This window comes from Cupressus sempervirens, chromosome 7 (genome assembly GCF_028749045.1).
Source record: "Cupressus sempervirens isolate cs-2001-9-10 chromosome 7, ASM2874904v1, whole genome shotgun sequence".
Lineage (NCBI taxonomy): Eukaryota > Viridiplantae > Streptophyta > Pinopsida > Cupressales > Cupressaceae > Cupressus > Cupressus sempervirens.
In genome coordinates, this window is record NC_143124.1 from 439,772,857 (window position 1) to 439,786,747 (window position 13,891).

The 13,891-nt window shown below is 36.1% G+C and overlaps 1 pseudogene; it reads right to left on the reverse strand.

Annotated features, from left to right (window-relative positions):
- Window positions 1-6,965: 6,965 nt before the first annotated feature.
- On the reverse strand, window positions 6,966-8,627 carry LOC149547474 (aldehyde oxidase GLOX pseudogene; annotated as a pseudogene).
- Between the last annotated feature and the right edge of the window lie 5,264 nt (window positions 8,628-13,891).

Consider the following 13,891-nt stretch of genomic DNA (forward strand, 5'->3'; position numbering starts at 1 on the left):
TTAGAAAAATATTAATCTTCTTAGAACTCTAATTCTAATTCTTAACCCTTGCCCTAAGCCAAACACTAACTCTAACTAACTTAATCTCAAACTCAAACCCTGACTTAAACCCTAATTTAACCCTAATCTAACCCTAACTCAAACTAAAACCCTAATCTAAACCTAACTCAAACTCAAACCCTAATTATAAAGTTGTAATTACATAACAATAACCCTAATTTGCTAACCCAAACTTTAACTATATGTACCCCTATTGTTAACCCTAAAACTCTAATTCTAATTCTTAACCCTAAGTCTAAGCCAAACCCTAACTAGATAACTAGCTATAACTCAAACTCAAATCCTAACTCAAACCCTAACTCAAATTCTAACCCTAATCTAACCCTAACCTTAACTCAAACCTTAATCTAACCCTAACTCTAACTCAAACCCTAATTTCTAACTCTAACTCTAACCCTAATCTAACCCTAACCCTAACTCAAACCATAATCTAACCTTAACTTAAACTCTAACTCTATTGATAACCATAACTCAAACCCTAATCTAACCCTAACTCAAACTCAAACCCTAATTTCTAACCCTAACTCAAACTCTACACTAATATAACCCTAACTTGAAAACTCAAACCCTAATCTTACCCTAACTCAAACTTTAACCCTAATCTAACCCTAACTCAAACTCAAACCCTAATCTAACCATCAACCTAACTCAAACCCTAGAACCATAACCCTAATCTAATTGTAACCCTAAGTCAATCCCTAATCTAACCCTAACTAAAACTCAAATCCTAATCGAACCCCAACCCTAACTCTAATACTAACCCTAACCCTAACTCTAATTCTAACTCAAACACAAACTCTAACAAGATAATCCTTTAATTCTAGAACCCTAACCCTAAACCTAATCCTAACTCTATCTCTAATCATAACCCTAATCACATAATCCTATCTCTAATTCCACCCCTAAGCCTAACCCTAACCTTAGTTCACCATATATATTCAACCTAGGTAATTTTGTAACCCTAATTATAAAGTTGTAATTACATAACAATAACCCTAATTTGCTAATCCAAACTTTAACTATATCCCTATTGTTAACTCTAGAACTCTATTTCTAATTCCTAACCTTTTCTCTAAGCCAAACCCTAACTCTAACTAGCTTAAACTCAAACTCAAACCTTAACTCTAACTCTAATCTAACCCTAACTAAAACCCTAATCTAACCCTAACTCAAACTCAAACCCTAATTATAAAGTTATAATTACATAACAATAACCCTAGTTTGCTAACCCAAACTTTAACTATTTGTACCACTATTGTTAACCCTAGTACTCTAATTCTATTTCTTAACCCTAACCCCAAGCCAAACCCTAACTCTAACTAACTATAACTCAAACTCAAATCCTAACTCAAACCCTAATCTAACCCTAATTTAACCCTAACCTTACCTCAAACCCTAATCTAATCATATATGAAAACTCAAACCCTAATCTAACCCTAGAACCATAACCCTAATCTAACTGTAACCCTAGAACTCAAGCTCTAATCTAACCCTAACCCTAACTCAAACCCTAATATAACCCTAGAACTATAACCCTAATCTAACCCTAACCCTAATTCAAATCTTGATCTAATCCTAAGTGAAAACTCAAACCCTAATCTAACCCTAAGTCAAATCTCTAACCCTAATCTAACCTTAGCTCAAACTCAAACCCTAATCTAACACTAACCCTAACTAAAATCCTAATCTAGCCCTAGAACTGTAACCCTAATCTAATTGTAACCCTAGATCTCAAACCCTAATCTAAATCTAACCCTAACTCAAACCCTAATCTAACCCTTATTCAAACTCAAACCCTAATTTCTAACCCTAAATGAAACTATAAGCCTAATCTAATTATAACTTGAAAACTCTAATCTTAATCTAACCCTAACCACAACTAAAACCCTAATGTAATCCTAGAACCATAACCTTAATCTAACCATAACCCTAGAACTAAACTCTAATCTAACCCTATCCCTAACTGAAACCCTAATCTAAACCTAGAACTATAACCCTAATCTAATTGTAATCATAGAACTCAAACCCTAATCTAACTCTAACCCTAACCCTAGTTCACCTTAGTATATAACCCAAGTAGTTCTATAGTTCCCTAATTATAAAGTTGTAATTACATAACAATAACCCTAATTGGCTAACCCAAACTTTAACTCTAACTCTCATGTATGATATATTGATGTGTAGATTAGATGATGTGCAATTACATATCTTTTAAATAAAAAATTGTGTACTAGACTACACGTATGTATATGTGTATTTACAATATATATTAGCTCCATCATTGTAGATTTGACTTCACAGAATCAACCTGCTCATTAGCCTAAGGGTGATGAGGCTTCTATTGTGACTCCTCCTATTGTGGCTCTTGTTGCGGGTCATGGTGCAATTTGTGGTGTTGTGCATGGTGGCACTCATGGTGGGGCTCATGGTGCAACTCATGGTGTGGCTTGTGGTGGGGCTCATGTTGCAGCTCGTGGTGAAGCTTGTTTTGCGGCTCCTGGTGCAAGTCATGTTGTAGCTCTAGGTTTGGCTCCTAGTATGGCTCCTACTACAAGTCCAGGTGTGCTCCTAGTGTACCTCCTACTGGAGGTCTTGCTATAGCTCCTACTATGGCTCCTTCTAGAGGTCTTGGTGTAGCCCCTACTGTAGCACCTCCATGCATTGATATTGATGTATTATTTTTATTTGTAGAGCAAGAGGTTATTAGATTGGAGCAGTATATATTATCCTTTGATGATAGTTTATATAGCTAGACATATGTGCGACCATATATAGGAGTTTATAAGATCTCATTACTAGATTTAGAGTACATCATTCATTTACCCTGATGTATTATCTACCATATCTAGGGAGCTTAGAGATGATATTTTGGGAGATGCATCTTTTGATGGTGTCAAGATGGTGGCCCCCAAAGATGTCATCAAACGAAATATGTTTCCATCATATGAGGGTACCCAGGGCAAGGTTAGAGGCTATCAAGTGACATGTTGCAGAGATCCTATTGTCACCAGTATGATCTATCCTTGTTTCTTAGTCATGCACGATCATTATCCTTATAATGATCAAATACCATACTTCTCATCAAGTAGATGCCAAAACACATTTCAACCATACCTAGATGACATAGACCACGTGCACATTGGAAAAAAATAAAACCAACATAGAAGAATTAGGTAAAGGTAATGCAAGGGAGACCTGCAAAACAAATAAAGTGAGGTAACCAAGAAAGTTGAGAAGTAAGTAACCTAAAGGATACTTAGACATCACACTTGCACACAAACTCATTTAAATACCAATCACTTGTACTTTACAAGGGTAGAACTAAAATTTGGCAACATATTGTTTTGTCATTGATGTCAAATCTATTGATAAGACATATTGCTACCTAATCTAAATGTCATATCTGTTTGATTGATGAAGACGATTTGAAAATTTATTCATAAGAATAGCAGCTAAAGGAAATGTTGAGTTATGAAAAGGAAGCTAAAATGGACATTTGATTAGTTAGACTTAGATAAGACAAGGTGATTGTTTATATCACAAAAGTTAAGCTAAGTTGTACAATAGAGTAAAAGGTTAAGGAATGTCGAGTGGTGCTAGTGTCAACTAAGCCATAGTAAGTGCCAAGCAAATCTATTGTTGACTGAGCATTAGTATCGACCAAGCAAGAGAGTCGATGTCAAGCTAGAAATTTTACAGAAGTCGTGTGTGATTAAGTGATGATCGAGTATCAGAACTTAGTGATTGTCGAGTAACAGTGTTAATAATGAATTTGAAGAAATTTTAATTTCTATTTGACTTAGTTGATTTCTTGGGAGATGTAAACCATGTTGAAGATAAGATTGATGAGTTGGATTATTAAATTCAAGGTGGTGATTAGGTAAAGACCTAATAGATAAATTCTAGAGAAGTTTCTAGAGGATGATCAAGAAGGTGGATAGATAAAATGAATCATGTTGAACCTGATCGTAAACCCTATTATCTATGGTGATCATGGAAAAAAAGAAAGCAAGAATTAACTATTTAAAGAGGTATAGAGCCAAACTTAAAAAGTGTGATAGAGGCACATACAAAGAAAGGTGGATCAAAGACACACAAGGCTGAACACAAGTGTGTGAGAGTGAATGCAAAGGTAAAGGAGATTGCTTGCACAGATGTTGTTGATATTGATAAGTGAGTCTAAGCATATGGCTTAAGTTTTGTTGAAAGGAGAAGATTGATTGCTTGCAAGGTTGCCAAGAAAATCAAGAATAGAGATGACAATGGGAATCTTATTAGTGAATCAACACATGAACTAAATAGTGACCTAAACTTGTAAAGTGAGTTGTAATCATATAGATCAAAACCTATTGCTTTCTTTTTAATCATTGTAAATAGTTTGTATCGAAATCCTTTTAATATAGGTTGACCTAATAATCATTTGAAGAGCTTAAGAGTATATGTAAATCCTTTAAAAAGGTGACATTCTAAATGGAATGATCAAAGTCCTCTAACAAGGCCACTTAAAATAGGGTGATTAAATCCTCTAACTAAGTCACATTTAAAAGTGTGTATTGTAAACCTTTAATAGGGTTGGCTCCTAACAGAGCTCACTTCGAAAGAGTGAAAAAGTGGTGACATGTTGCCGATGGTTTTTCCCAAATTGGGTTTCCATGTAAAATCCTAATGTCAAACTTGTGTTGAATGCTTTATATGTTTTACAATTCATAGAGTTTATACTTAGCAAAGTATGTTATGTTTGGGATAGTAATTTTTTTTATTAGTATGATAGAGACAGAGCAATAATAGGATAAGTAGAATAATGACTGTTATATGTTTAATTGTTCAAATGGTACTTATGGACCTTGAGTAAGTGATTCACCCCCTGTCTCATTTATTCTAAACATTTCTAACACTGCTGGCCCCTCCAAGTTTGTCATGTTACATGTCTTTTTTAAAGAAATTGCTAAAGGTGAAAATCTAAAAGAGGTTGTTTGTGAAGAATGGAGGAGGAACATAGAAAGGTTGTCACCTTCCAAATAAAAGTCCACTGAAGTGCCTAACTTCAAGAAGGTACCAAAAAATGGAATGGTCTCTAAGTTAGAAAATTGTTGTAGCGTTAACTAAGTTGAAGATTGAATGGTGCAAAATTTAAAGACAAAAAGGAGTAAGGAATCATTTGCAATAGAAACTACTATCAACAAAGATTATTTTTTAAAATGGTAAGTCAAAGTCACAATTTATCATTGCAACATATTAAGATCATATGAATGATTCAACCATAATTGTCATAAGTAAAATTAAACTATTGAAAGCACATGAAGCTTAGCATAAATATAATATTGTATTGAAAAGTGTAAAAGAAAAGATAAATAGTTTGAAGTTAACAAAGGAAATAGAATGTTGGAGTAAGTCTAAACACTGAATATGGCTAGCTAGTATTAGTGGTCAAAATTAAGAGGAAGAATTGGAAGAAAATTAAATTCTCCCATTTTATATTTCCTATAAATATGCAAGATTGATTGCCTAAATTATAGTTAGTTGAAATTGAACTCTAGTTGTTATTTGAGACAATTAATAATCTTCTCATGATTTCTAAAATGTTAACAGTAATTAAGAATTTTTTTAGTCATATGTGCTAATTAAATATTGGACACTTCTCCATCTCTCCTCACATACTTCCATGTATGAATATTTTGTTAACATGACTGAGAGTTCTTTCAATTCTCTACTTCCCAGTATAGAAAGTATAAAGTGCTATATAAATTAGAGGTAACATTTGTAAACCCAATGTAATATGTTTTTATCACTCAATGAAATTGGTTTCTTGCTCGTTGTATCATTATCTTTTAAATTTAAATTTTACTATCTTTTATCAAATATGCTTGAAGCTAAACTTAATGTAAGCTTATCCACATCTACTAAACTTGTTGGTTCCACATTCTCAATTTGTATAGTTTACTTAGATACAAACCATTTAGTTTTGACTACACAAATAATTTTAATAAGAGGAAATTTTTGCACGCGCATGCACAGACACACATACACACGCACGCACACAATTTCTACAAGTATTTCTATCAATTCTAGTATAATTTATTTTCCACATCCAAGATTTCAAAACAATTCTTAGAGATATGTACTATATAAGCAAATAAACAAAAATTTGAAAGATTAGAGGTTTGTGGTTGTGGTTGTGGTCGTAAGTGAATGAGGAATTAGTAATACTTATAAGAGATGTTGTGAATGGTCGATGGTTCATCTACAAAAACTTTTACATTCACAAGAACCCATTTTTCATGAGAATGAATGAAACACTTAGCACACATAACATCTAGGTGATGTTCATATAAGTAAAACATTATAATTTACTACAAGATCATCCATGTCAATATTATTCCAATTTAAAATATTAAATATAAAAAATCATTTTATAAAACATCTTTTAAAAACATTTTTGTCACAGGTGTATAGCACACATAACATCTAGATGTTCTTATAAGTAAAACATTATAATTTACTACAAGATCACCCATCTCAATATTATTCCAATTTAAAATATTAAATATACAAAATCATTTTATAAAAGATCTTTTAAAAACATTTTTGTCGCAGGTGTATGTTCTTCATTAAACATTGTTAATAATTTAAAATTTAGAGCGATTTAAAAGATAAAAATGAGTTGACAACGTCTCGGTGCACGTCTATTACCCAACACCGCAACGATTTGAATTGAAGTTTCCTTTCCGATTTATTTGCAGATTTGAAGTTACAATCGTCATTATAATAACCTGATTGCAAATCAACCCAAAAGAATACAGAATTCCTGTTACATAACATAGTTCGAAGTACAAATGGAACGAATTTATAAGAAGCTACGCATCCCTCAGAATTAAGGAGGAAATCAGCAGTCCAGTAAAATCATGTTACGAAAACTGAACCCACCGGGCAACACTGGGAACGCCGTTGTTCACCACAAACAACATGTAGTATCCCGGCGGTGCCGCCACTGCGCTGGGCGGGGCAGTCACAGACGAAGAATAAACCACATTCCCAGAGGCATTCGAAATGAGCGACGATGCTTTGGCAGCGAGAATGAGCAGCCTCTGGTTCATCGAATTGCTGTGCGTCGTAAACGACGGAGCGTAGGCATTGAACTGCACAACGCCGGTCAGAGGATTTGGAACAGAGTAAACAACCGTGAAAGTGGCCGCATAGGAGACTGAGCTCGACGAAACGGACTTTATATTAGGGCGGAATTGGCGAGTGTAGACGTTCTCTAAGTAATAAGGACTGTACGCTTCGAGCCGGAGTTCCGTCGGGAAGTTGGTTCCCGTGAAGACGTAGCCCGCGTGGGGATTTGACCCGCCCACAATCACTCTTCCGTCGGCCATTATGTTGGCAGTCGAGTGGTACATTCTCGGTATGCCCGTGGCCGCCAGTGTGAAGAAGCGCTGCCCGGCGGCTGCACCGGGTCGGTAGAGATAAGGCGTCAAGACAGGGTCGGTGGCCATGTCCCACCCTGCGACGCCCTTTGCGGCTCCGTTGATGATGATGATTTCACCGTTGGGGAGAATGAGCATGTCCGACATGGTTCTCGCCCCGGGCATGTCCTCCATGCCCCACGACGGACTCGGGTCCGTGATGACCATCCGTCCACAGCTACGGAGCGCGGCCGTGAAGTTACCGGCGGTAGCCTGTGCCAAGCCATTGTCCGGACATCCCCCGCAGATGAGAACTTCCACTTTGGCGAACCCGTCTGCGGCGGAGAGCGGCAGCATGACGGATGACCCGGTGGACGGGTAGTTCCTTGGGCCGTCGCCAGGCATCCTGGGAAACGTCTTTACGACAGCATTGGTTTTGTAGTTGAGGAGAATGGAGTCCCTGTTAGCGAAGATGTAGAGATTGCCGTCGGAGGAGAGGTGGAGAAACGGGTAGAGGTTGTTTTCCACTTGTGCGCTGGTTCGGGTCTGGGAGAGAAACGGGAGGTTGAAAACTCCTTCGCCGGGGCTCTTCGGGACGAATTCGTAGTGAAACATTTGGGTGCCTCCGACGACGATGATGCGATTGTGGGGCAGGATCTGGTTGGCGGCGTACCACCGGTCTGCGCCGAGCTTTGGCCCCGCGAAGTTGTTCCAGTCGCAGTTACCGGTCGAGCAGGGAACGAAGTACCGGATGTCCCGTGAGCCGTCGCGGTAGCCGCCGGTTTGCACGAGGGTGCCGTTAGCGGTGAAGGCCCCGGATGAGCACCAGGTGTCGGTGAAGAGCATTACGGGTCTGACGCTGTTAGAGGACATCTTGTACTCGATGGAATGAGCGGTGCAGTCGTGGGTGAGGGCTGTGTCTTGTGGGTTGTCTCGGCATCGCCCGTTGTCTAGGTTGAGCTGCGAGGGGCCGAAGTTTGTCCTGTCGAACATCAACACCGTGTTTTCATGCGTGGTGGTCATGTGCATCGCTGACACCCCGCCGTTTTGTACGAGAAGCGTCCATCTTCCTAGCTTCACTGCCAGTTGCGCCTCTGCTTCCCATGCCCAATATAGGCTCAGCAGCAATGCTATCCCTATACAGTACAAAGTCGTCAACTTCATTTTTGTTACTCTACGTAGCCTATCTTATGGACAATTTGGTGAGTCCAAAGAGCAGATCAAATAATGGCCAGATACAATAAAAATTAAGACACAGCAGGAGTAATTAAATTGACAGGCCAATATCTTCTATTCACCGTTATAGCGAATCTAGAATCCACTCATCATTCTATATGTGTTTCAGGCTCCAGATATAAAGAGACAAATATGAAATGAGGAGACAAGGGAAATGGAATGATCAGAACATTCTCGACACAGTTTCTCCTTACAACTTGCAGAGACTTCTTGTTATCCTGCGTTTTATAGTACCGTGTCAAGGAGAAAAATTCGATTGGTACAAATCTCTGCCCGGTTGTTTCCTATCATATTATTTGACCCTGAAAGTCTTCCCTAACAAAGTCGACAAGGATGGGATGCAATAGGATTCCTGGACGAACACGTTTATGATCGTGAAGATTATGAAGCAGGGTGCTCTGTCCAACTGTCTCTTGACGGGTGATGCTTATGAATTACGGCTCCTCTACGTCACAACGAACCCTAACTTTCTGCCTTCGATTACGGCTTAATTTTCAATATATATTTCCAACCAGTGGTCACTGTAGAACGAGAATGATACAAACGTGGGGAACATGGGCGTCTGCTGGAAACAATCTTAACTTTGGAAGGGTCTCCCCACCCAGCTAAAATTTAAATCGTACCTAAGACACATTTAACTTTTCCTTAAAAATTCCCTTTCTTTTTATTGGATTTGCTTTATAGTTGGCTGTAGTCACGGGTATTTAACTCCTCGCGGTGTCTTGTTTCATATGCCTGATAATGTCTGTAACATGGATTCTGTATATGACCAGGACTTAAATGTCCTTCTGTAAGTAATATAAGGAAGTCCTAAATACATTTTCCGTCAAGATTGTTCATCCTATCATTGCTACTCCTTGGGCGGCAGCGTGTCCCTCGCGATGCTCGCAATACTGATGGTTTTTACTGCAACGGGATTCGTTAGACATAAGTCTTACGTATATTATCTCCAAAATTATGAAATGTATAGGAGTAAGGAATGATTAGCGTAAGAAATTTAATTAATTTTCTTCTGTACTTTTAAAATTTATTTGTTTGTTGGATGTTCTATTTTATTCTTATCTTTTAAACATAAAATTTGTAAATAATATTGTTATTTTTGTTAAGCTTAAAGAGAAAAATATGAATAAATTATATTATAGATGTTAAACCAAGATTTTGCATCACATAAAGAGAAAAGTGTTCACTACTAAATCTATAATGCTAAGATAGAAAGATGCTCCTCAATATGATTTTCTTAAAATAATTTTTGTAAGGGTGATTAACCACTGGAAAGCATACACAACTACAACCTTCATGGAGAGACAACTAAATCATCATAAAGTTAAAATGTATTAAGATTAAAAGAAAACTTCATGAAAAGATAATTTCTTATAAAGACACATATAAATTTGTAGGTAGAGGTAACCATAGGGTGCTTCCAAGAAGTTGAGTTTACCTTTTAACTATATAGTAGAATTGTTTTCCCCACTTTTTAAAAATTTATCACAATTGACCTAAAAATTTGAACCACTTAATGTTGTACCTTAAAAAGTGATAACGATAGGGAATGTAATAGTCAAAGTCTAGTTTCAAACCCTATTCAATATATAATTATTACTAAATGATGAAAAAAATCATAAGTATTTCTAAATTCAATCTTTATGGACTTCTTGTGCTTTTCTATGACAACCATAATTTGACTGGAATGATTTTATACCTCTTTGATGAATCATTTTTCATAGAGGTGTAAAGTTCAATTTGAACTTTACACCTCTATAAAAGTGATCCATCCTAGGAAATTAAATTTTACACTTCTATGAAAACGGTTCATCATAGGAAATTAAACTTTACACCTCTATGAAAAAGACTCTGCATGACAACCATAATTTGATAGTTTCTAGAAAATAGAAGAATAGTTAACTTTTAGTTGGAACAACTATCTACTTCCAAGATGGCATAATTAAGTTATTTGAATAATGTTGACATAATATTATGCATTGACTTAATGAATAGTAAATTCCCTCACACACACAAACATATCTATATGTGCACATATATACATATACATATACATATGTACATACATACATACATATGCATATACATACATATATATATACATAAATACATATACACATATACATATACATATACATACATACATATATGTACTTTATTTATGTGTGTGTGTGTGTGTGTGTGTGTGTGTACACTCCCTTCAAGCTCAAGCCATTCCTTTCATTGGCTACACCTAATTCTTACCCCTTACCCTTGCTATGCTTCGATCTCCCCTGTACACCAATGATAAGATGGGAAATACTACTTGATCTAACCTCAAACTGACTAGTTGTTCAGGCTAACCCAAGAATGGGGTTGGGCAAGCTAGAATAAGAATGGGGTTCGACAAGAATACCTACACTTGTATTATTGTTGGGTATACTTGTACTTAGTTCCAAGGGTTGACCTTGATGAGACCAACTCTTCGAGCTCTGCTTGTTCCTAGTCACAATGAAGACATGATACCACATCGAATTGTAGCACCACCCATTCTAGGGCAAGTGTTGTTAGGCTAGAGGGGTAGAGGCCTATATGCAGGGTCCCCTTACGAGTAGTGTAACTAGTGTTGCTACTCTATCTAGGTTGGTTAATAGATTAGATCACATGCATCAGAATGTAATTTGACAAATGAACTTATAGTGCACCAAGGAAAGGGCCAAGTTGTACTACTTTAAAGGCTTCCCCAATAAGTTCTCTCTCACCTTGTCAACCATAAAAGACCTATTATTCTATTATTGTGTGCCCAAACAAGAATATCCCATAGCATACCCATGCGCAGGTATATATATATATGGGCTTTAGCCTTTTGAGGATTATTAAAAAAATAGCCATGGCCAAGGGACAAACTTTCTGCTTGAATATTGTACCAAGTATATAAAGACTATCCAAGGAGGTAACCACAACATATGCAATATACTAGGAATTTATCACACTACTCTTGTATAGAATATCTAACACCGTAGATAGACAAAAGAACATTCAAAGTGCCATATACATGTCACATTTGAGGAAAGGAATTCATAGTAACAAATAATGGGGAAGATGTTTTTGTTAGAAATAGTAAATATTGAAAGGGGGGTGGGGTGTTGAATCAACATTCCACAAGCTTTTGCCCAATTATGAATATCATTCACAATCTTCCAACTTGCATAAATAAATAAAATGATTAAGTTGAATAGTAAACACAGCCATAAAGTAATACAAGACATAACATTATTATTTGTTAACTAGGGAAACATTGGAAAAGGAAAAACCTCAGTGGGGATGGTACCCATAAAATGATCCACTAATCAAAAGTATCCTGTAAAAGATATTGATCCTATTAGGAGTCTATGACATCTGTCTTGATCCTTGTTAGAATCCTCAATCTTGTTAGGAATTGTCATTATAATTACAAAATGTATTCAAGATTAGTCCACTACCCAAACATGCAATATATAATGATATTTAGTATACAAAAGTATAGATATAATAACCTCTTTACAATTATTGATATCTTTGATATCTAATTTCATCTTTATAGATCAATGTATCAACTTCACATACACTTCCTCTTACTACTATGATCACAATATTTGCATCAGAAAAGCTATATTTTTTTTATCACAATAACTGAATACAACGTCACATTTCCAAGGATGTCCTTTATACCATATTATTCCATAATGTTTTGTCATGTCGACCTATTGACATTATGGTCAAGTTTGTTTATTAGTGACTTACACTTAGTCAAATGGTTAGCATCTACTATTCTTATCTTGCAGTTTACAGTGTTAACTAAATTCTATAGTTGCTACTGAGTTGTAGAATCAGTATTTAGTTCACACTGAGTAGTATCTATTGAGTTGATAAGTAACAATGCAAACTGAGCTTCATAGTATTAACTAAGTTGCACAGTGTCAACCATGGTCTCTAGTGTCTACCAAGTTCGCAGTATCAGTGATGTGAATCTAGCATTGACTGAGTCGAGAAGTGTCAAAACAAGTGATTTAGTTTATACTGAGCTCGTAGTGTTAGTGTTGACCAATCCATGTAGTGTCAACCAAATGATTCAGTTTATATTCTGAGTTTTGCAGTATTCACTGAGTCACTAGTGTTGACTCAATTTAGACTACTTGGAAGTGATTAGTATGAACCAAGCATCTACATCTATTGAGATCATGACGATGTCGAGTGTTGACAATGGTTATTGAGTATCAAAACCTCATTGAGTTTGTCTTCAAAACCTGAGTGCTAGTAGTTGAGCCAACTTTGTGTATTTTGGTGAAACTTATATTGTAACTGACTTTGATGAATTATAATTTGGATTGGTATATATGAAATGTATTGTATCACATCCAAATATATGAGAAATAATAAGAAGGTATGAAGAGAATAAGTATGAATTGAGAAGGCTAAAAGCAATATAAGGAGCAGCAAATATTTATCTATCACAACAAGGTGATCATTACACTTCAAAGGAATCTCAACCAACAAATCAAAGTTGCAAATTAGAGATCAGCTACTGGTTCATCCTAACAGATGTATTAGTTAAATCCTTTTACAAGGTAGACTTAATAGTCTCTTGAAAATCTCTTTACCGAGTGCATACTTCATTGTATATTTTGTAAATCCTTTAACAAGGTGGACCTAGTAGTCCTTATTACTCCTAACAAGGCCAATCATCAAAAGTAATCAATTGTAAGCTTTAATCAACCAACTTTATACTGTAGTACTAAAGCTTGTGGCTATCATCCCCACCCCTATTTTACTTTCTATTTGGAAATTTTTCGGGTCACCATATCTTGTGTTAATATGTTCTGAATGTTTTATTACTTTCAATCTTTCATACATGCAATTAGATCAGAATATATATGAAGGATTATTTGGTGAAATAAGATTAAAGTTTTATTGGTTCCTGATTCACCCCTCCCCTCTTAGTAGCCTATCCTATATTTCCAACAATTGGTATTAGAGCATTTTGGTTCTTAGAGAAGAAGTTTAACAGCTTGAGCAAAGATCAGAGGCAATGGAGGTATACATGCTAGATAAGGCTATTGACAATGAAAAGCTAGATTTGGAATTGGCTATTAGGAAACTAAGGAAATAAAAAGAGCAACTCTCTCAATCCTTCAAAAGAAGAAAAAATCTTGTAGTGCAAATGAATGACAATC